The following is a 22,218-nucleotide window of genomic DNA, read 5'->3' on the forward strand; positions in this document are numbered from 1 at the left end:
TCCTCAGTTAGCAACAAGTTAGTAGCCCGTCACCTTGTGCAGAATGGAAAAAATGAGATTTCTCAGGAAGGCTCTTCAGAAATGATGGGCCATGCCAAAGTGGCTCCTCTCAGAGCAGTCACCAGATGTAGGAATCAAATAGGAAATGTCCAAATGTAAATTAAGATTGAAATATTAAAAATCTATTTGTGAGAAAAATAGCTGTCTATAGAAATCCATACAGTTGCCACTATAAATCCTGAATTGTTAATTTAACACTAAATTCTTTTTTAAAAGGTTTACTTTTGTCAAGAATTTCCCAGGCCCATTGATTCTGGTTTTACATCCTTGCTATACACATCTAGTGGCTTTCAAAATGATGCTACAACTTCTAGAGACAGGTACTAACAAGAGAGTCTTAATTGTTGCAGTCAGGGCGGAATGAAGCAGAAAATTCCCTGCCATTCTTTATTTTTTTTTCTCTGCTAACTAAATAATTTAACTGTAAAAGATATATGTGTCATCAAGGAAGTGTTATTTAGATTTATGAGTCATATTTCAAATCAGCTACTTTTCAAGGTATCTCAACCTAACTTGAATGACATTAAATTATATCCCTCATATGCCTAAGAGAGCATCAGTGCAACTCAGTGCAATCAAAAATTATCAAAACAAGTTGACCTTTTACCCACACAAGCACAGATATCTTCCATATGGTTGCCTGCTTTAACATCTTTACAGTTTTCATGAATTTATTGTTACTACCTCTCTGAGGAAAAAAAAGAAAAGGAAAAAAAAAAGGATGTGTTCTTTTATTCCTGATTTAAGTTGTACAGTAGTACATAGACACTCTATGCAACCTGTTAAGGAGAATGGATGAAATTTATGATAGGACAGGCTATTGATTTTATGTTTAAGGTTGCTACTGTTGGAAATATAGTGTAACACTGAAAAATGATCTTAGCTCTTCCTTGAATTCCAACAGTCTCCATGGCCCCAGCTGTAATCCTGGGCATCTTTTTTCCAAATACTTGTGTGTAGACTGAGCTGAGGGCTGACTCTGAATTCCAATGCAACATATTATATCAGTGTTCTTTCAGGAAGAACTACCCTTCTTTCTGCAAGGAAAAACCCAAGTTATCTTCTCTCTGGCATGAGAGCAAGGAGAGATGTTTAAAGATTCCAGGCCCATTTGGGCTGAGGTGTGAAGAGCTTCCTGCAGTTAAGTCTTCTGTAGGAAAAGCTCTAGAGGTGTCCCAGAACAGAAAGGTGGCTATTTTAGTCTTGAAATCATGTGGGAAAAGGCACATTCTGTACAATAACACAGAGTTCACAGAGATTGTTGACCACCCCATTCTCTCCCACATCCAAATCAGGATATTTGAGGCCAAAGGAATTTTTACTCAGAATTTAGCCACTTGAGGGAGGCCAAGATTTGCAAAATTTGATTTTGAATGCAGGAAGCAAAATGCCTCTGCAGCCTAATACACAGAATAGATTGATATATCAGAAATGTCTTCCTATTATTGACTGAGCCACAAACCAGATTCTTCATACACTTGCCTGGTCAAACGAAAAATCTGTATTACCTAGTTCTTATTTCTCTACCCCTTGAATAATACTAACTCAGTAATCATGGTGTCAAATTATAAAGAATACTTTTATTCTTATTCATAGGGGGGAAAAAAGCATATCCAGCACTAATGTAAGATGGATTTAGTTGATATAGTCCTTACTTGGAGGTCACTTTTCTCAAATCAACATTTGGCTTTATGAGGAAATAAGGGATAATGTTAGCCAATATTACTCAAAGTATATTTAATGAATCACTATTTATAGGCATGACTGTATTTGATGTTAATGATTTTGGTGTAACAATCATTCTATACTCCACTTTTGTGTCTTAATCCTCTGATTTACAGGAACTTGAAGCTCAAACTGCATGTTCTTCAGAAGAAAGGATGCCAAAGGCAAGGTTAAAGCAAGGGAATTAAAACATAGATTCATGTTTAAAAGCTATCAGCTCTGCTAAATTCCAATTCCCCTTCTACAACCTCCCCATATTATTTTCTTCACTTTTCTCCTAGGCAGTTATTACCTTATTGTTTTGGTGTACTCTTGTTTGCAATGCATCTTGCTCCAAGAAAATGAGGTGCCTTGCCTTTAAAATATTGCTTTAAAGAACCCGTGAAGATTCTGCAGCTGCTTTTCCTGGTTGGACAGTCCTTGATTGGACTGGGAGGGCAGGGAAGCCTCTTTACAGAAGCTGGAAAGCAAATCCCCAGGACTTGGCTTGCCAGGCACAGCCTTTTTCTGGAGTTCACACAGCTGTGGAGTCCCCAGAAGCAGGGAAGTTTGTCTGAGGCAAGACGAAGAAAAGATAATATAAGCCTTGTGAGAGTTATTTGGCACTTCAACATAGAAATGCTTGTGCTTCCATCTGGGTTGTATGCGAAATTAGAGAAGCCAGAGCTATATCCTTCTCCTTGGGCTGTTGACAGGAGTTTGGCTCGCAATTTAATGCAACTTTTATGTTTGCCAGAAGGTTAGAACCACAAAACCTGTGCTGGAAATGGCAACCTATATTGTACATAGGAGTTCATCCTGGCAGATGGAGGACAGAAAGTCAAACCAGTTCTTTCACGTCCTTTGAGTCTCGCAGTTATACCTCACAATGTTTCTACTTCTGAGTACCTCCTACCCTTTCTCAGCATTGTTTGCATTCACTCTTTCTGCTGTTAACCACGGGGTTTTTTACAATATAATTCATGCCTGGCCAAGGTGCTGCCCAAATTTCTTGAGCACCCAGCTGCTTCTTTTACTTCAGCCTTTCATTTGACAGGATTAGAAAAAAAAAGCTGCTTCTCAACTTAAAATCATGCTCTATGCTGCTGACAGAATTAATGAGGATGATGTAAGACAACATCATTCCATTTTGATGTAATTATCCACAAGTGGCATAATTGGGTGGAGATCCATTGACCTCAGTTTTGTGTGTGTGTGTGTGTGTGTGTGTGTGTGTGTGTGTACAGACTTGCCTGAGAATATAGAATTATAGAATTCTAGACTGGTTTGGGTGGGAAAGAACCTTAGATCTGACCCCTGCCATGGACAGGAACACCTTGTATTAGACCAGGTTGTTCCAAGGCCTCTTCAACTTGGCCTTGAACACTTCCAGGGATGGAGCAGTCACAGCCTCTTTGGGCAACCTGTGCCAGGGCCTCACCACCCTCACAGCAATGAATTTCTTCCCAAGATTCAACCTAAATTTACTCTCTTTCATCTTAAAACCTCTTCTTCTTGTCTAGGACTACATGCCCTAGTCCAAACTCCGTCTCCATCTCTCTTGTGGTGCCTTGAGGTACTGGAAGTCTAAAAGGTCTTTCTGAAACCTTCTCTTTTCCAATATGTGTCTTCTCTGTCTTTAGTGGTATATAAATTCTAGCAAGAAAAGGACTACTCAGGAATTTTCAGTGGTAGCATTCATTTGTCTTCTTCATTTTAATTTCCTAAATCATTGCTCTTTAACTGTTCTGACTACATCCTTTACAGAGGTTTTCCAAATAACTGGGTAAACCAAGGCATGAGTGGAGAAACTGGGGAAAAGAGGGACTAAGTTTATGGTACCAAATTTCTGAATGTTCTGTTTTCTACTAATGTGGGAAAAAAACCATCTGATCACTATTTAGCTCAGAATAACTTCAACTGTCCTCCTTAATATCACATTAAAGAAAGGGCAAAAAAAGTATAAGGTTGAAACCACTAATGCAGTGAACATAAAGGAACTGTGATTTAGACATGAGATTTTAAGATGGATCATTTTGATTTTGTTTTCTCTTCTGCTCAATTCATGCCAAAGTTTTTCACCCAATAGTTTCTGTTATGAGCCACTGTGTATTCTTTCTTTCCACTGTTTCCTGCAAACTTCACTCTAGAGATGGCAGCAATTGTGGAAAAGCCAGTGATTCTGCACATAAAGCTTCTTGTTGCTCTGAAATAAAATATTCTCAGTGAAACAATGTGACTTTCAGAGTCTTCAGCCAGTTGAGACTCACTCCCAGGAAAACTTCTCATCTATTACCAGATATTAAGATTTGGGTCATTCACTGCCACTCTCTCAAACCAAAAGAAGGTCGGGGAAAATGACTTTAAGTTAAATTGAGTTTATTTTTATTGTTATTTTTAAGTACCTCTAGAATCAGAATTTTAACCAACATATAATATTCAATATTTTTTTTTAATTTTCTTAATGTTTGTATAACCTTTTATATATGTTTATAAGCTCACAAATAATATTATTTCAACTTGAAAAATAATACAAATGCACCAAAAAATGTTCCCCATGCAACAATTTATTGTTTACTTTAGAAATCAGACAATTGTTTATCTTAGTTTAAGCTTTGTTTAATGCCTTTCAAAACACAAAGTTGACAAGAAACATATCTCTGTGGGTTTTAAGGCTTGGGTTGAAAGAGTTTCAAAATGGGTTGAAAGCAATTGTTGATTTTGTTCAGAAGTCCACATTCTCTGGAAATTTAATCTGGTTGACCTTGATGGAACAAGGTAGTTCAAAACACTCCAAACCATCTCCCTTCATTAGCAAGTGCTTGGTTCTCCCTTGGCTTTCATATCTAATTCTGCTGCTCATTATTTGAAACAGAATTTTTCTGGGGACCCAAAGAATTAAATACATGAGATGTGAATTTGTAACAATTTGGAGGGATAGGAGACTACAATCTTTTGCGGAGGTAAAAGAGGTAAATAAAAAGGTTGCAAAAATTAATGTACAATTCTCTACAGCCATTAGTTTGCATAGTTTAACATATCTTTGTAAAGGTGGATGTAAAGTGAAATTTTCTGATGAAGTAATAGCATAGTCCAGTGTCAAGGATGAGATGGTTTAGATAGTAATCCCATCTTCACCTCCACTCTAGATTGTTTGTGCTTCACTTCTGCCCCACAAAGTGCTGAGACTCTGTTTGACAAATAACGGTAAAAAAATCTTTAGCAGAGATAAATCCACATAGATCAATTGACTCCAGTTCACACCTCCCTCAATATCTGGCTTAGTGCTAAGACCTGGCATTTAGAACTAAGGACAAAAAAGATTTTTGGAGGAAAAGAGATGTTATGGCTGCTCCTGGGTAGGGATGGGAGATGGTATTGGGGCTGGAAACTGTCCAAACCAGCAAACTCCCAAGGCTGCCAGTCTCTTAATCTCTCACTGAAAGCAGATCTGCACTTCAGAAAAAGAAGGACAAAATGCTATGATTATTTTAACAGACCTCTGGACACTATCATGAGCTCTTTACCAAAGAAAAAGTGCTCTAGCAAATTCTTTTGCCTCTCTCTTCAGAGTTAGCTCTTCATTTTAATAGCAGGAATCTCAAATGCCAGTGACGCTATCTGTGGTGCCGCCTGCATACAAGTCGAATTACCTGACAGACCTCCAACTGCTTTGATGGGAGGAGATTTTGAACAGAATTTAGAACAAGGGGAACATAAAAGGTTTACTACCAGGAAGCTCCAAGGCAAATACAACACTTCCTACAGCACCTTTTTATTTTGTATTCTGAAAAACTTCATTTTATGGGTGAGGATGTACCAATCCACCATGGTAGGAGGGTTGGAGCTGGATGATCTTTAAGGTCCCTTACAAGCCAAGCCATTCTATGATTCTGCTATTCTACTCATAGTATAATTTCCAAGGGACTGGCTAATCTTCCTGCTTAGAAGTCAACTTTGTGTCTAACAGCATCAATGGGTTTTTTGCTACCTGTATTGTAAGAGTGCTGCTGGGGCATGTTTGTCATTTTATAAAATAGGAACTAAGGAGAGAACCTGGGGCACATTTGAGCATTTAAGCAATATGACCTTAGGAGATCATGCAACCTGACGAAAAATGCAGAAGTCTATTCACATTAAAAGAGTCAACAACGGTACTGCTCGTTCTAGCTTAGAGGATTTTTTGCTTTCTTCACACTCTGAAGAAATATTATATGGATTTCCCACTGTCATGGCAAGATTCAGTCTCACAGTACCTCTGAAGATAGGTTGATAGGAACAAGTAAAGTTATTCTGTGGTGCGACTCCACAAAGGGGTGATCAGTGCCACACTGGGGTCACTATTTCTTGAGTTTGCAGGGGTCCCTAGGGCAAGGTGATAGACGAATTAATTTGACTCCATGATCTTAAAGGCTAATTTATTATTTTATGATATTACATAATATTAAAAAATGCTATACAAAGAACAGAGAAAGGATTCAGACAGAAGATTTAACAAGAATGGTAATGAAAACTCGTGACTGCTTCCAGAGTCCTGACACAGCTGGACTGTGATTGGTCATTAAGTTAAAACAATTCACATGAAACCAATCAAACAATGACCAGTTGGCAAACAAACTCCAGACCACATTCCAAAGCAGCAAAACAGGGAGAAGCAATCAGATAATTATTGTTTTCATTCCTGTCTGAGGCTTCTCAGCTTCCCAGGAGAAGAAATCCTGGCGAATAGGATTTTTCAGAAAATATCACGGTGACATTATTCATTTTGTGAGTCCATGCAAGAGATTTTTGACTTTGTCAAAAATTGCCTTCCAGTTAACTTTACATGAAGCCCCTGGAGATCAGAATTTGAATAAGCATCTCAGCTAATGCTCAACACAATAGTAAGGCCTATAAGGATCTCACAATTGCTCTTCTATCCTTTTTCCTGCTCTTGTTTATATCTCACAATTGCTCTTCTATCCTTTTCCTGCTCTTGTTTATAATGTTCATCTGAGGATGATTGGAATATTTTAAGATAATAGTATTTATTTTGGAGCTCCTGGTGGCACAATATTTGAAACTGGAAGCAACAGCTAAAAGCTGGCAAATAACTGTTGCAGTGAGGGACAAACCAACCATCTTGAGCCAAGCCCCTTTAATGATTCATGCTGCATTGGTTCACCCAGGAGAAGGATTAATAACACCCAGCCAGTTGAGGCGAGTTGGACCCATCCATTTCTAGAGCCAATTCAATCAAAACCTCTGATTGAATAGTCATTCACATAATAGTCACGTCTGGCCTTAAAATTCATACCTTTTCCTGACAATCTCAGTCCTTTAGCTTGTAGAGTATTGATTTATACAGGAGCACAGGAGGTTTCCTGTTCCAGCCTTCCAGTCTGTGCCTGATCAGGGTCGCTGCATCCTTGGGTCCGACCGCTTGGTTCGTTTTATGAGCTTTGGATAATACACAGGTCACTAACTGGAACACTGCACATTCATCTGATTTTCTAGCTGAATGCTAATAGGGCTTCAATATTTGTTCATTCAGCATTCTATTTCCAGTTACTGCAGTTAATAAAACTTCTTTCCCAGGAATCGTGCTGGCTAAGAGAATCAGAGCAATGTTTATTCCCATATTTATTCCCAAAGCTTTTCCCTTCAGTCCTGTCCCTCGCTGACTCAGAGGTCTGTTTTGTATGAAGAAGACAAAGAAAAGGTTATATGATTATCTACAGAAAGCCAAGAAAACATACTTGGTGGCATGCCTTTTTCATTGTTACTTGGAAACCATTAAAATATTAAAATGTCTACAAAAGCAATAAAATGATCACAGGAGTATGTGGTGATATTTAATTTTCCCACAAGTTAAATATCACTGATAATTAACTGTTAGAAGTTTATTTTGAAATGACATTTCAGTGGAATATCAGACCTTTACAACATAATTAAAGGTTTTCTCATTGTAATGGTGCCCTATTCCTGGTATGAAAGCTGTTTGAAATTATCTGTCTGCTTCACAAATGATTTTTTTTAACCTTTTTTTTCTCCCCCATTTAATTTGGCCATTTCTTGTTTTGTTTCTCTTTTAACTACTGATCACAGTCATTTCATTAGGTAATTTGGATCTCTAAGACAGGAAAATGGCTCGCTTTTTAAATTTTAATTGTTTGATCTGGTACTTTTCTCTGATTAGGTGGATTTTTTCCTGCCAGTCTGGAAAGAGTTTGCTCTTAGTAGAGTCACTCCAGGACATGTTTTTATTTCACATTAGGACTGGGGAAATTTAGGGAAGTAGAGACAGAGTTAAAGGGGCCCTCTGTTTTTACCTGAAGTATGCTTTTGTCACTCCTCAGGTGTCCAAAAAGATCATCTATCCTGTAGAGAAAAAACAGTATCCTGTCTGTTACTGTTGAAAATAGGTGTGACATAGACAAGTGCAAATATAAAGATATTTTATTCTAACAAGGAAGTGTTTGGGGCACAATTGCCCCAATGCAGAAGATTCTTCTCTACCACCACTCAGCAAAATTGGCTAATGTCTTACAAAACAAGGGGGTTTAAATCCCTGTCAGAACATTTCTTGCTCTTTCATGATATTCTATCCAGTGTAATTTTGTCTTATTCACATCTTGACATGGTCAAGAAGCCTTAGTAGGGCATGTCAGAAATCCCAGACCTGAGACATCAGTCAATCAGTGTCATGGATTAGCTGTGGCAGGAGCTCAGCCCCAAACAGCTGCTCACTCACTCACTCCCCCCTTGCTGGATGGGGGAGAGACTCAGCAGGCTTGGAGTGAGAAAACTTGTGGGTCGAGAGAAAAACAGTTTAAAAAGAAAAGCAAAAGCTGCACACATAAACAAAAAATGGAATTAATTCACTGATTTCCATGGTCAGGCAGGAAAGCAGGGTTTCATCATGGATGACAGTGAGCTAGGGACAAACACCATCACTGTGAATGTCCCTCACTCCCCTCTTCTTCCCCTAGCTGCTATTGCTGAACATGGTTCCACAAGCTATGGAATATCCCTGGGGTCAGCTGGGATCTGCTGTCCTGGCTGTGCCCCCTCCCAGCTCCTTGTGCATCCCCAGCCTCTCCACTGGTGGGGTGGGTTGAGGAGCAGAAATGACCTGTACTGTGTGAACACTGCCCAGCAATAAACAAAAACATCCCTGTGTTATCAACACAGTTTTCAGCACAAATTCAAAACACAGCCCCTGAACCAGCTGCTGTGAAGAAAATGACAACAACCCCAACCAAAACCAGTACAGTAATTTTCTCCTCTAACCCTACTTTTAAGTTTTAGCTCATAATTGAGGCCAACATTTTCAATAGTGGCCCCTAAAATTTCAGGTGTTACACAAACAGGATAGTACAAGTATTATAATCATTTTATGGACCATCTTGAGACATCTTTGTGCATTATTATCCAATGATGTGCTCAGAAAAGGATTTTGCTTGCAGACTGGCACCATCAACACTACTAAATGAGATTATACCAGAAAATGTTCCTCAAGCTACTAGACTGTTAAAGCAATCTCTGGCAATGTTTCCAAGAGGGGAAGCAAATATCCTCCAAGAATTTCCCAAACACAGGCTGAGATCTAGCACAGAGCAGGGACTATTTCAAATAAACAACTGGAAAGCAACTGTGCCATCTTTGAAGGAAAAGGGTTTAAGAGTGTGAATGTGAGTCATAGCAAAGAGGGTGGTCTTGGTGCCAGACAGCATTAAAATTTGATAGAATAGATAAAACCCCTATGTATCCAATGTTTTGACATCCCAAGAGCAAACAGGCAGTAGGGAAGAGCAATGCAAGTTTACTTCTGGCTTCTCATCACTCTGCTGTGGTGTGGCTGGAAAGAAACTGGCAGTGGAGCTATATGAGAGTTCATCGTGCACATATTGTCTCTGAGGCATCAGAGGTGATCCAAAACACTGCCAATATGGCTTTATATAAAGGAGAGAGCAGTCAGCACAGTAATTGCTGGTAGGCACTAAATTAGTTTCATACAGGTCAGAAAACAACCTTCAAAGGACGATTCCAACCATCAAGTATTGCAATAGCAGGCACTGGGATAGGCAGAGGCTACCCCATGCTTTTGTGGCAAGAATGCACCTCTGAAACAACTTCATTTTGCAGATATTACTCACTGGAGTCCCCTAAGCTCCATGACTCTCAGATATATTTCTTATCCTTTGTGTTTTATTGGTGGAAAACTGAAATATAGAAAAAATAAAGGAAGAACAGATTATCTCAAGAGGCTGTCCATAATATTTATTTTCATCATTACTTTTGTTTCTTTTTGGTCTCCTTTTAAGAGAACTTGGCTCAGAGTTTAAGCTCTGACAAGCTGAAAAGTAATGTAAAGGGCATTAACATCCTATAAATCTGTCCAGTGTCAGGTAATGGATGTCAGACAACCTCTTACAGACTTAAATGGAAGGAAAAAGAGAAAAAGAGAAAAGGATTGTTGTTTTGTTGTTTGTTTGGTTTGGTTTTTTTTTCAGGAAATTCATGGTATTATCAGGAGGATCAACCTTTTTATTTCGTTATCAAACAAAATCCTTGGGTCAAAAGCAAGTTATGAAGAAGTTATCTTCTAAGAATCTCAAAAGATTGGTGCTGAGGGAAGTGTGCTAACTCTGCTGTCTGTATTTATATTATATTCCAAACAGGGATCAGCTGGAAATGTTCCATAATAACAATCACAGGATGTACAACAAGGTCCGAATCATCTACTGGAGCAGACACAGATGTTTTTTGGAGAAGTTGAAGAGATTTATGCTATCAAATGTGAGAACAACAGTGCTTTATTTCTTAGATGTATTAATAAAGTTGCTTCATGGGAGCTTTCTCATGCTGACAGAAGTAGCACAGGACTGTGCAAAGCACAGAAATAATAAGCCAAGTAGAAAATGAACTCAGATTTCTCAAGTATGATTAATTTTGAAGGGTCTTATTTCAACAAAGTAACTAGGGTCTTTAAAATCTTAGGTGCTCAAAAATATCAGGATGCCAGGAATCCTGAAGACTTCTTACAAAGCAAGCCACATCTTTTTCTCCATTTTGCAGGAAGACAATAAAAAGAAACTGAACAGAAATAGAGATAATTTGCAATTAGTAAGTGACAGAAATAAATCCTCTATTTCCTGGATCCCAATGGACCTACAGTCCAATAAACCACTGAACCCCCACAGTGCTATTGAAAAGATATTGGTGGATAAGTTATGTCATAACTCACTCTCTGTCTGACTAAAAGCTAATAAGGAAAATTTCATTCTACAGGGGAAAAAAAGAAGACCCAAAAACTTAACTCCAGTCTAGCTGATCACAAGTATCTCTCAGATCTTAATACCTTTAAATAAATGTTAAGACATTTAAATTATGTGTTATGACTCTTATGCCCTTCATCTCCACCTGCCCTTTCCTGAGGCAGTCAACCAACAGTGCGTGGGGCATTCAGATGAGGACAATCAGCAGAAAAAGATTAGATGTTTTAGCCTTGATTAAAAATGCTGAGACATTTCATGAAAGAGATGCACACTACACTCATCAGAAAGCCCGGTTTGACTAAATGGTGGTATTTGCCTAAAAGTTTTCAGTTTCTTCTCATTCTGTTTGTTCTTTTTCTGTGTGTCATATATCCCATCCCTGGAAATGTTCAAGGCCAAGCTGGATTTGGCTTGGAGCAGCCTGGTCTAGTGGAAGGAGTCCCTGCCCATGGCAGGGCATTGGAAATGAATTATATTTAAGTTCTCTTCCAACCCCAAACCATTCTGTAATTCCAAGAATCTGTGACAAAGATTGCAAGGAACTGTGCATTGACAAAGATACAAATTCCCATTTAGGAAATTCCTAAATACATAAAAGAAGGTGACAGGGGGGCAGAAGCCTCTCAAGGAAATTTTTTGAGTATTGCTGCGTTTTGCTCATCTTTCCAGGACTTCACACAGGCATTATTTAGCAGAGATAAAGAAATAAACAGAGCTGCAAACCTTGGAAGTTCCTCCTAGGCTAACTCAAAATGAAAATACAATTGTCTTTAAAATGATTCAGAGTAGACAGAAGGATGGACTCAGTGGCTGTGCACTTGGGCAAATTTATGTGCACAGATATCCTATTCCAGCTGATAAAGGAGCATTCATAACTCACTGCTAGATATCAACAGGAATTGTCCCTTCATAAAAGAAAACCAAAATTATCAGATGGTTATGACAAAAATAGTTGAAACCTTTTTACATAAAGATTGCCACAATAGTTTCAGAAATTTAATCTGGAAAGCATTCTTTTTCTTTCTTTTTCTTTTCCATTTCCTTTTTAATCTTAAATGCTGAATTCAAACTCTATTTGATTCCAATCTACCACAAGTTCATAAACAACACGTACCTCACTAAGAGGATATGAGTAAAGACCAGCAAGTAATTAAATATCTTTGCTGAACTGGTTCCTCGGTACTGAGGGATTCATTATTTTTGTTTAATGAATTTTCCTAACCTTTGATTCTGTAGCTGTGCTCCCTCTTTATTCCCCAGAGATGCTGGCAAACGGATGGAATCGACAGCAGACGTTTGTTCTTTGACCCAGGGGTATGGCCAGAAACAAGGGCTACCGAAAGGGGTCGATAGATACACAGGTGCCAGGCTGTTAAGGTTTGTGTGTGAATAACTATTGCTGAAAATCAATCTGAGAGTTGCCTGGTGTCAAAAGCAGCCGAGCCCATTTGCAGGTAATGTGGTGATTTTCCTTCAGGCAGGTCAGACACCACACATAAGAATTTATGATGAAAAAGAGGGAAAAAAGGAATAAACCTATGATTATGCAAACCAGGAGAGGAATTTTGTGACAACTGAGACACAATCAGGTGTAGGCAGAGACCAGCACAAATTCTTTAAAGAAGTAGAAGAGATTTTTAACTCACTGAGGAGAGAAGCAAGATAAAAATATGTTGGAAATAACTACAGGATGCAGGGAACTCATTTGGATTTTAAATTGCAATGATAACCATGCCATGGCATTACAGAGAACTTGAAAAGTCTAATTACCATGACATCAGTCACCTAAGTGCAGAGTTACGGGCTGTAAACCTGCATCTAATCCCTCTTTTCAGTGCTTCAACCCCCTACCCACACAAACAGAAAGGGACTAAAAGACATGGGCAGTCAATCAGTGGTGATAACACCCCCATACAATCAAGCAGCAGAGTCCAGGGGAGGATTAAGCATGAGGGAATAACAGGGTTATCAACTAGAGAAACAGCAAAACAGCCAAAGAAATTGTAAGGGCATAATAATAGCAAATAGCCTGGGAACAATTCTAAGCAATGAATTCCAGCAAACAAAACCTCACACTGCATTCAATCAATGTGTTTTAAGAAAATATAATGTGTCCAGTGGGTAGACCCCTGGTGTCAGAGTGAAATGAGTTGGTGGCATAATGTGTTGTTACTTCTCTTTTCTGTAAATTTGATGCAATCTGTTCCTGTTTATCTTCCTAAACATACTCGGAGGCTGGATTTCAACAAAGATCAGAAATTCTTAACTGTGTTTTTGTACATCCAGTTAATTTCTTTCTCCAAGACAGAGGTAAGAAGAAAGCTGAAATTAAAGACATGTTTTGTCATCTGTTTTGAGAAATATCTATCTTGCTAGACCTAGTGGTAGCTTTGAGAAAGATTTTTCTGGTTTAAAAATAAAAGAAATTCTAGAAAATACTCTCTACCTGTGAAAAAAAAAATTCTCAAAGAGAAAATATCTTTATGAATGCAAAAATCTTCAGACAGGCTACAATTCCCAGAGTTAATTGTTAAGATTAATTGGTAAGTTAAGTAGCTGTTCATTAAAGGTCTATTGTGCACAACCCAACTTTGTCCAGAGGTGCTCAAAGAAACACTTTAGATAGAAAATATAACAGAGACCTATGGTAAACTGAAAAGAGACTCAATCTCAAACACAACTAAGGCACTCAGATAAAAAGTGCAAGATCTGTCTCTGACTGGCTCAAATTATGGAGGTGACAGTATAGCTGAAGCCTGGTGAGTGACCTGACCTGATCAGTGTGGGACAGATGTCTCTCATTTCAGCACAGAGCAGATACACTGTTGTATTCTATAGAATTTTAACAAGGAAGAAAAAAAAAATACTTTCCATGCTGCTCTGTTTGTCACCTCAGACTTTGAGCAGTTCTCATTCTTTAATGTAACTATCCTCATAGTTTTCTGCAGGTTTGGGAAATGTTAATTATCACTGGTTTATAGTTCACAACACCTGGCAAATGAAGGGGCAGGTCCAACAAAATATGTGAACTGTATTGACTAACTTTAAGGTGTATAGGTTGAAAAACAGAATCCAATACCAAAATTACACACCTGAGTGCCCTGTTTAGTGCTGGGCAAGAGCCACATACCTTAGACAGAAGATATCAAATAAGGAGCTATGTAGAACAGGTTAGTATCACATCTGCATGTTACATCTGAACTTCAGCTCTGTGAAGCAGAACATCTCAGCCAGATCACCAGAGGAGATTCCCCATGAACCTGGAATTCAATCCGATATAGGTGCTTCTTATGACACAGCTGGAGAAGAAAGACACAGTTCTGCCTATCTTTTGTGTGTTAATGCATGTCCTGGGTACTTCACTGTCCCCAGAAGGGGTAGGAGCTCATAATCCCCAACCACTCCTGCATTTGATGGAATACCAGAAGAATGAATGAGCTGAGATCTCATTCCTCCTAAGATTAGACTCCTTGTTGCTCCTAAATCTACAGTCATCAAGGAAAGGAAAACAAGATGTGGCAGGGAATGGAGAAGCAAAACTTTGAGCTGTGGTCATGTAGAAGTGGGGAGTCCTGGTTTGAACTGCCTGCTTCTGTGCTCTTTCCATTTTCATGCAATAGCTGTACAGATTGATTATCAAAGGCATGACAAAGCTTCAGGACATTCCTTCAAGGTAAATATCTTAACCAGAACTGCTGGCTTTTGTGTCTTCTTTGGCTCTTCACTTTTTGCATTTTTTCCTAGGCAGAGGCACTCAGTGCTTTCACACACACACACACACACACACACACACACACAAAAACACACATGAGTGGAAGCCAGATCTCTGGGTATTTTTTCCTGTCTGCATGTAAAAAATGAAGCAGTTACAATCACTAATGGTTCTTACAATCAGTAATGATCAATCCCCCACCCTTATAAGCCTATATTTGCTATCTTCCTGTCTGTTGTGATGCTGTCGAGGAGCTGATGGATTACATGGTCCAGTCTTCAAATCCAAATTCAGATACAGTGACAGCAGCTCTATACCCCAGAAACCTTGAAAATAACCAGGTCTAAGACATCTGGTTAGTTTTGAACTCTACAAAGTTTGGGTGATAAGTGCATCCACCTAAATCATATTGTACATGGCAACATCACTGTTTTTAATAATTTATAAATGTTACTGTGAGAAATCTTGAAAGAAAGAGGAAATCAAATCACATCTTTCATCTTTCTTGGAACAAAAAAAGGAGCTCTAGGTCTCTCTTCCCTTTCAGACACATATTAATACAACTATCTAAAATAAACTGCTCCTTAAGAGGGCATGACAGGAACCACTGGAAATTCAGAGCAGCGAGACATTGCTAGAACTGTAAAATGGTGAAAAGGCAATGGCCATTTGAAATTGCCAAAAATTATTTGTGCAAAGTGAGAAAACTCTGCTGAGAAGTACATAAAGAGCAATGCTTAAATGGCTCCTAGAAAATTTCTCATAACTCAAATTTGAACTAACTATTTGCAGTCTGTAAAAAGCTACTTCTGTCTGCATCTTGATTCAAAACCAAATCCATAATTTTTTGATTACACTAATTGCAATGCAGTTGAATTCCTCCCTTATTCCTCAGCCACTAGGGACCACAAACACATTGCCTTCAGTTCTGTCTGAACAACATGCTTGACTTCAAATTATGGACATAGAGAGACTGCATTCTAAGTCATTTCACACTGTTCATAAGCAGAATAATGAGTTTTCATTGTAAGAGATCCAAAACATAAAGCCTTCCATTTGAGACAAAGCCATGTATGATGGTGTACTGTTGACAACAGGAAGAAAAATAAAACTGTGTGGCTAAAAACTGAAGATTGATCTTATTTCCCTATATCCATTTGATGTATCTTATGGGCACTGTAAAAGGTAACTGTCACATTCAGAGGTTTAGAAAGAGCCCTATGAGAAACTCAAGACTATTCTTGTTAAAACTATCTTCTTATTACCATTAGAATGTGAGCAGTCTGACTGAGATTCCTTTAACTCTCCCTGCCCAAAAGCTCTTTTTCTGTTAATTAATCTATCTTCTGTCTCATTATAGCTGGAAGCTTTGATTCACAGTTCTTATTAATTGTCACATATTGCACTACAGACACAATACAGGATAGAACAGAACTGTGAAAGCAGAAAGTGCCTGGAAGAGAACTGAACTTAAGGAAGAGCAATGGGCACTTATGATAGGAAGAAAAGTACTCCTTCCTTGAAAAAAAAAATCCACATTTCAGAAGAAGCATGTTGTTGTTCAAATACTGACTGGTCTGAATATTGCTTGCTGTAGTCAGGTTTCCCTCCAATATACAACTTTTTTCTCTTCATATTTGTTTCTGTTGGTATTTGGGGTTTTTTTCTGGGTGCAGATCATAGACAGTTGCCCAGGGTCACAAACCATGCATATAATGAGGCTGAGCTTTAATTAATATTTATTTCATTATGATATACTTCTTGCACATATGTTTGGGTCAGATTCCATGAGTTAGCCATGCATGTCCAGCTGTATTTGTCAGAGTCAGAGAGTCAGTGTAAAACCACAAAAGGAAGCCTTTAGCTCCGTTTTCTGTCCTACTGAGATTCCTTCCTCGTAGTCACCACCAAAAGTCAAAAAAAACCTCAGTTTTCTGCATCGTCCATGATAGTGCTTTATAGAGTAGAACAGTGCAAAGGGAGACTTTCATTTCCCCAACAAAACCTCCTCAACTTTTTCCCAAAGTTCTTCTCTCAAATTGCCCAAAGGATCTCAAAGAAATTTATGTACTTATTTCTTGATGTTGGCAACCCTCTTCCAAGCTCCACTCTACCAGTCAATGAGGAGAATTATCTAGCTAAACGTAGAGAATTGGAGTTAGACATCCAACCCTGAGTGAGGCACTCTGGGCTCCCTCCAGAACCAGAGGAAATCGAGACCTGTCTTTAGAACATGGTCCATTTGGTCCATTTGGTCTACTCTGAGATGCAACTAATCACATCCTGGAAATAAGAGTCTATAACCAGAAAAAGGCTTAGAAAATTGAGATTGTTCTGCCAGGAGAAGACTCTGGGGTAACCTTATTGGAACCTTTCAGTATTTGAAGGGAGCCCACAAGAAATCAGGAGAGGGATTTTTTACAAGGGTGTGTGGCGACAGGACAAGGGACAATAGCTTTAAACTGAGTGAGAGTAGGTTTAGATTAGATATTAGGAAGAAATTCTTTACTGTGAGGGTAGTGAGGTCCTGACACAGGTTGCCCAGAGAAGCAGTGGCTCTGGGCACAGAGCCCCATCACTGGAGGTTTTCAAGGACAGGTTGGACAGACTTTCAATATACCCATCAACCATCCTTACAAAGAATATGATTATTCCTTTATGCACCCTGTGTTCAAACAGCTGGACATTGATTCAGAAACAAAATTGAATTTACATGATTTACAAGTAAATTTTAAATCACAATAGATAGTAAATTGTACCACTAAGGAAAAATAATAGCTTTCCCAACTGATAAACAGACCCACTAAGCAGACTCATCAGTGTAAAATGTGGTGGTGGTGTTTCCTCAAGGAGAGTTGGCCTTGCCTGTTAGGTTATTTTCTCTGGGTTTCCAGCATGGCCATGACAACCTTGTTGTTTTCGTCAAAGTTTTCTTCTTCAGGTACTCATCCTGTTTTGATCTGGACTTGTTGTTCATTGGAACTATGGACTTAACGACTTGAAAATCTTCTGCAAAGGCTTTGCAAGGCTTATAAAGTGACTCAGAAACAAATCAGGAGCAACCACTCAGTCAGCTCTAGCTCATGGTCTTTCTTGGAGGCTCTTTGCCTGCCTTTAAGTACTTACATGGCCATCATCACTCAATCTTTCTTAACAAGAGCATTTTTCATTACTATTATTTTAGAAGTGTTTTGTAATAACTCAGAAGTACTGGGGGGGAAAAAAAACCTGAAATGGCTCTTTTTATTTTTTTCCCCTTCACCCAAAATACATGTTTCCTTCCACTGTGTACAATCTGTTTCTGTGGCAGTGGCTTGAGTTTCCTTGGAAACGGCTGCAGGTCAGACCTTGATTGGTTGTGTTGTCAGCTTGATTGCAGTGTTTCAGGCAGTGGGACCTCTGAGTGCAGCTCTGAAGCAAGTAAATAGGGGGCTATCCAAGGGCTTTGCATTAGTGGTCTGAAAGAAACCACACAGATGGCATTTGGAGGAGTGTGTGACACAGGGGCACTGGTTTGAAGAGAACAGGAGACAGCAAGGGATGAAAAAAGAGCCAAATGAGAGGTGTTGGCAGGATGGCTGGGATGGAGGAGTTTGGCTGCCGTGAAAACTGCCATAGTCTCATCTCTCTCAGAAGGGACAGCTGACTGCAAGGTGCTGGGGTGGTCTGGACCATGAGTTCCTCACTTACTGGGACTGGAATGCTTTTCTTCCTGTTTGACTCTTCAGTTGCGCTGAAAATTTTCTAAGGTACATGGATATCTTGATGTAGTATTAGGAAGGAAAAAGAAAGGATATTTTCCACAGTAGTGTCCAGGAGTCAGTAAATTAAGAGACATAATTACAGATGAGAGTAGCAGGTTTGTATCCTGCAAACTTTAGGGAGGAGAAGAGGGAATTGTCTAAAGGGACATCTCTGAAGTTGCTTAGTTTGTGAATCCAAGTACGGTAAAACCACACAGGAAGGGCCTATACACTGAGAAGAAAAGTGGAAAGGTGGGAACAGTACTTCAGAAGGGATCCCTGAGCTTTGGCTCATCCCTTGTCCAACTGTGCAAGTACATGTACTGAAAATCTTCCTGGGCTCGTATATGAACACAGTCACATACACAGTTTGGTGGTCAAATCCCATGTGTAATTTCTAAAACATCATTTCAGAACTACAGAGCATGCAGAGTGAACTTAACCCTTCAAGACTTTGCCTTGCCTTGCCTTGCTTTCCCTCCTGTTCCCTCAACTCCACATAAAATAAAGCTTCATTTTATACTTCAACAGCACAACAGTGGTGTGCACTTCTGACCCACTCTGCCAGATAAACTTGCACATGGTGATTATGTTCTGTTCTTACTCCTTAATGTACTTGATAAATTCTTTGGCAAGCAGACATGCCCAGTCCCAATAACCCCTAACAGTCCCTACAGACCTTTAAAAAAAAAAAAGGGAGAAGAGAGAAGAAAAAAAGGTGTTAGTTGTTTTTCAGTTTAATTTATTTTTCTCCCTGATTCGCAAGCAGATCACTTTCTGTTAATTAAGTAAAAAGTACTTAGTGGAATCGATCTGAATTCAGGTCTAAGAGGACTTGCTAATTCTGCTGTTAGTTTTAGGAAGCTGGTGGCAAAAAGCATCTATCAAGACAAATTTGTGCAGGCAGCACCCATGGCTAGGGTCACAGTCAAATGGCTGCAGTTTAACAACTTGCCTGTGTGTCATCTGAGCACCAGGGACTGTAAGCAGCCTTCAGCCTATGGAAAAATGCAAGTTAATGTCACCTGTTATAACCTGCTGTGAAATAGATGAAAAAAACCCTTATTTTTCATTATTTTTACAGGCCAGTACACAGATTATCTCAGTTGACCCGACACACAGTAATCAGTTAAATTATATTTAACAAGCCCAGCCCATAGTAACAGACACATTTCAGCCACTCTGGCACTTCAGGAGTTAAACAGGAAAGGGAGGAAGGGGAGGTAAGACAGGGAGAGGAAGGCATCTGTCTACTGCCACACAGAAAACAAGCAACAAGTTAAAGGAGGATAAAACCCTCTTGATTTCTCCTCTAGTGCTGTCTCCTGTTAACAGTGCTGCTCTTCTTTTAATAGTGTATCACTCTTTTTCAAGCAGATGTACAGCTCTCATTAGAGATAATCCTCCATGCTCCCTCATCTTCCCTTTCCCAGCTTCAGACAGATAACATTAGTTACTGTCCTTTTATTGCATTGTTCCATTTTGTGTACTCAAAGAACTATCTGCATTACAATAATCTATGCATGTCAAATGGGATTAGGAAGCAAATTGAATGAATTAGCCAGAGTTATACAGTAAATTATCAAGGAAATTTTTAACAGGAAAACGCATCACTATAATTATGCAGGTAACACCAAGTAATGTTTTTTATTGAAACTTTTTTAATCTTCACTGTAGACAAAATTAAATGATGCAGAAATTATTCTTTTTCCTTAATAATATCTTTCTCTGGAAGAGAAATACATATTACATGCTATGTGTTTGCTAGCATCCTTCATATGGTACATAGAGGGAGCTGTTGGCATAGGTTTATTAGACCAATCACTGTGAAAATTTTCCATTATTACCAAACCCTTTATAAGATTTCATTATTACTTTAACTGAAAAAATCATACTGTCATCATCAATATATGAACAAAAAGAATCTCACTAGTTTTAGACACATAAAGAAGATATGAAGTGTGATACAATATTCTGCTTTTTACTGGACATTGGATTCATTAGTATATGAACTCAAATAAACAAAAAGTTTTTTCCTATCTATAAATAGAAAACTAGGGAACATTTGCTTTACAATTTCTAAAGTATATGAAAACATATAAATGAGACAACTGTACATATTCCAATGTGTATGTATGAGACTCTCCTCTATTATTTCTAGTACTGCAGAACAGTGTGAAAGCTGGAATCTTTGTCCTCAGTGGAGTGCAGGGACACTGCTATCCCTGCCTCTTACTCTCTTAACCTTCAGGGATCTTTTTCAGGCTGTTGTTAAAACAAGGGGCAGGAAAATATTTAAAGGGGAAGCTCCTACTCTATGTATAATTTAGATGTTGTTAATTACCCATGTAAATACAGCAGGACTCTTTTATTCTAATTTTTTTTCCTCCACATATGAGCATCTAAAATTCCCACTAGTTTGCTCTCAGGATAAGTATAAGCAGTTAAAATTTGCCAAAACATATTAGCAAATGTACACCATATGAATGGGACAGTAACAAGAGCTGTCTTTAAACAAGTTTGTGAAGGATTGGTTAGGAAAAGAGTATTTTTTAATGATGAAATATAAAAAGGAATCCGCTCTTGTTTTCGAAACTAAAAAATGCTTTGTTAACTTTTTTGTCTATGATATTTCATTGCTAAATGAAATTCTTTGTGGACTTGCGATGCTGAAATCCTGAAACTGTGACTATTCCCTCTGCAGCCCTAGTTCAGAAAACCCCAAACAGGACGTTCTTGATATGATAGAAAAGATGCTACTTCTCACAAAATGTTTGGCAAAACTGGTGAGACTCATAGCTTCAAAACGCAAGACAACCTTGGCATTTTTACACAGATCAGGGCTGAGTGTTTTAAACTTTATGTCAGAGCTGGACATCTCAAAGAAATAGAATTTCTACATTTCTAATCATTGTTAGCTAGTCCTAGAGTTTAGAAGTATCTTAAACACTTAATGTGACTGACATGTCATACAGTGAAAAGGATGAACAACAGCAGCAGGGTCACTTGATTTCCCAGTGAGCACACAGATGTTACATGGACATACATGGTCACTTACCCATTTTTCATTTGACTTGTAAATGGATTCCATTTATCACAACAAAAAGGAAGTTATTTACAATGCCCATTCTGTGTCCAATCTCCATTTCAGTGAGAGGTTTGACTGCCTGTGATATAAACAAGAAGGAGCCCTTCGTTTCAGCAAACATGTAAATGCAATTTTATTTGCTGTTCTACCTTAATGGCTGGAATAACAAGGACTACTGAATGATTTGTGTCTACCTCAAATTTTATATCTATCTGATACTTTAAATTAAAAATTGTGTTTCCTACTTGTGGACTCAGTTCAGCACAATACTTAAGCAGAATTTAACTTCAACACATGCAAATTCCCAGGGATTTAAATAAAGCTATCTGTATATTTAAAGATAGCTTCACACTTTTTGAACAGCAATCGCAGCTGTTGCCAAGATTTCTGCTTTAACAAGCACACTGTGTCTGAAGAACCCATTTATTTATTCAGCAACTTGTTTTTTAGACCAAGTGCTTTTAAATCATCCAAATGGGTGCTGCGTTTGTTTTGTATTTTCATTGCTAATAAAATATTTGAAACTATGGTTCCCCTAGAACAATTTATGAAGGAGGAGAAGGGGCTATTTGGTTTGGTATAGAAGTATCAAAAAATAAAAAATGGAAAATTTTATAATTGAGCTATTTCATGTTTGGAAGAAAACTAAAA

At 38.4% G+C, this 22,218-nt stretch overlaps 1 long non-coding RNA gene across 1 annotated transcript; it reads right to left on the reverse strand.

The window, feature by feature from the left end:
- Positions 1–4,311: 4,311 nt before the first annotated feature.
- On the reverse strand, positions 4,312–21,743 carry LOC135301220 (uncharacterized). Its single transcript, XR_010362952.1, has 3 exons — positions 21,538–21,743; positions 8,076–8,124; positions 4,312–7,436 (listed from the first exon to the last, which is right to left on the reverse strand). It is a non-coding gene; the product is annotated as an uncharacterized LOC135301220 (long non-coding RNA).
- Between the last annotated feature and the right edge of the window lie 475 nt (positions 21,744–22,218).

This window comes from Passer domesticus, chromosome 5, assembly GCF_036417665.1.
Source record: "Passer domesticus isolate bPasDom1 chromosome 5, bPasDom1.hap1, whole genome shotgun sequence".
NCBI lineage: Eukaryota > Metazoa > Chordata > Aves > Passeriformes > Passeridae > Passer > Passer domesticus.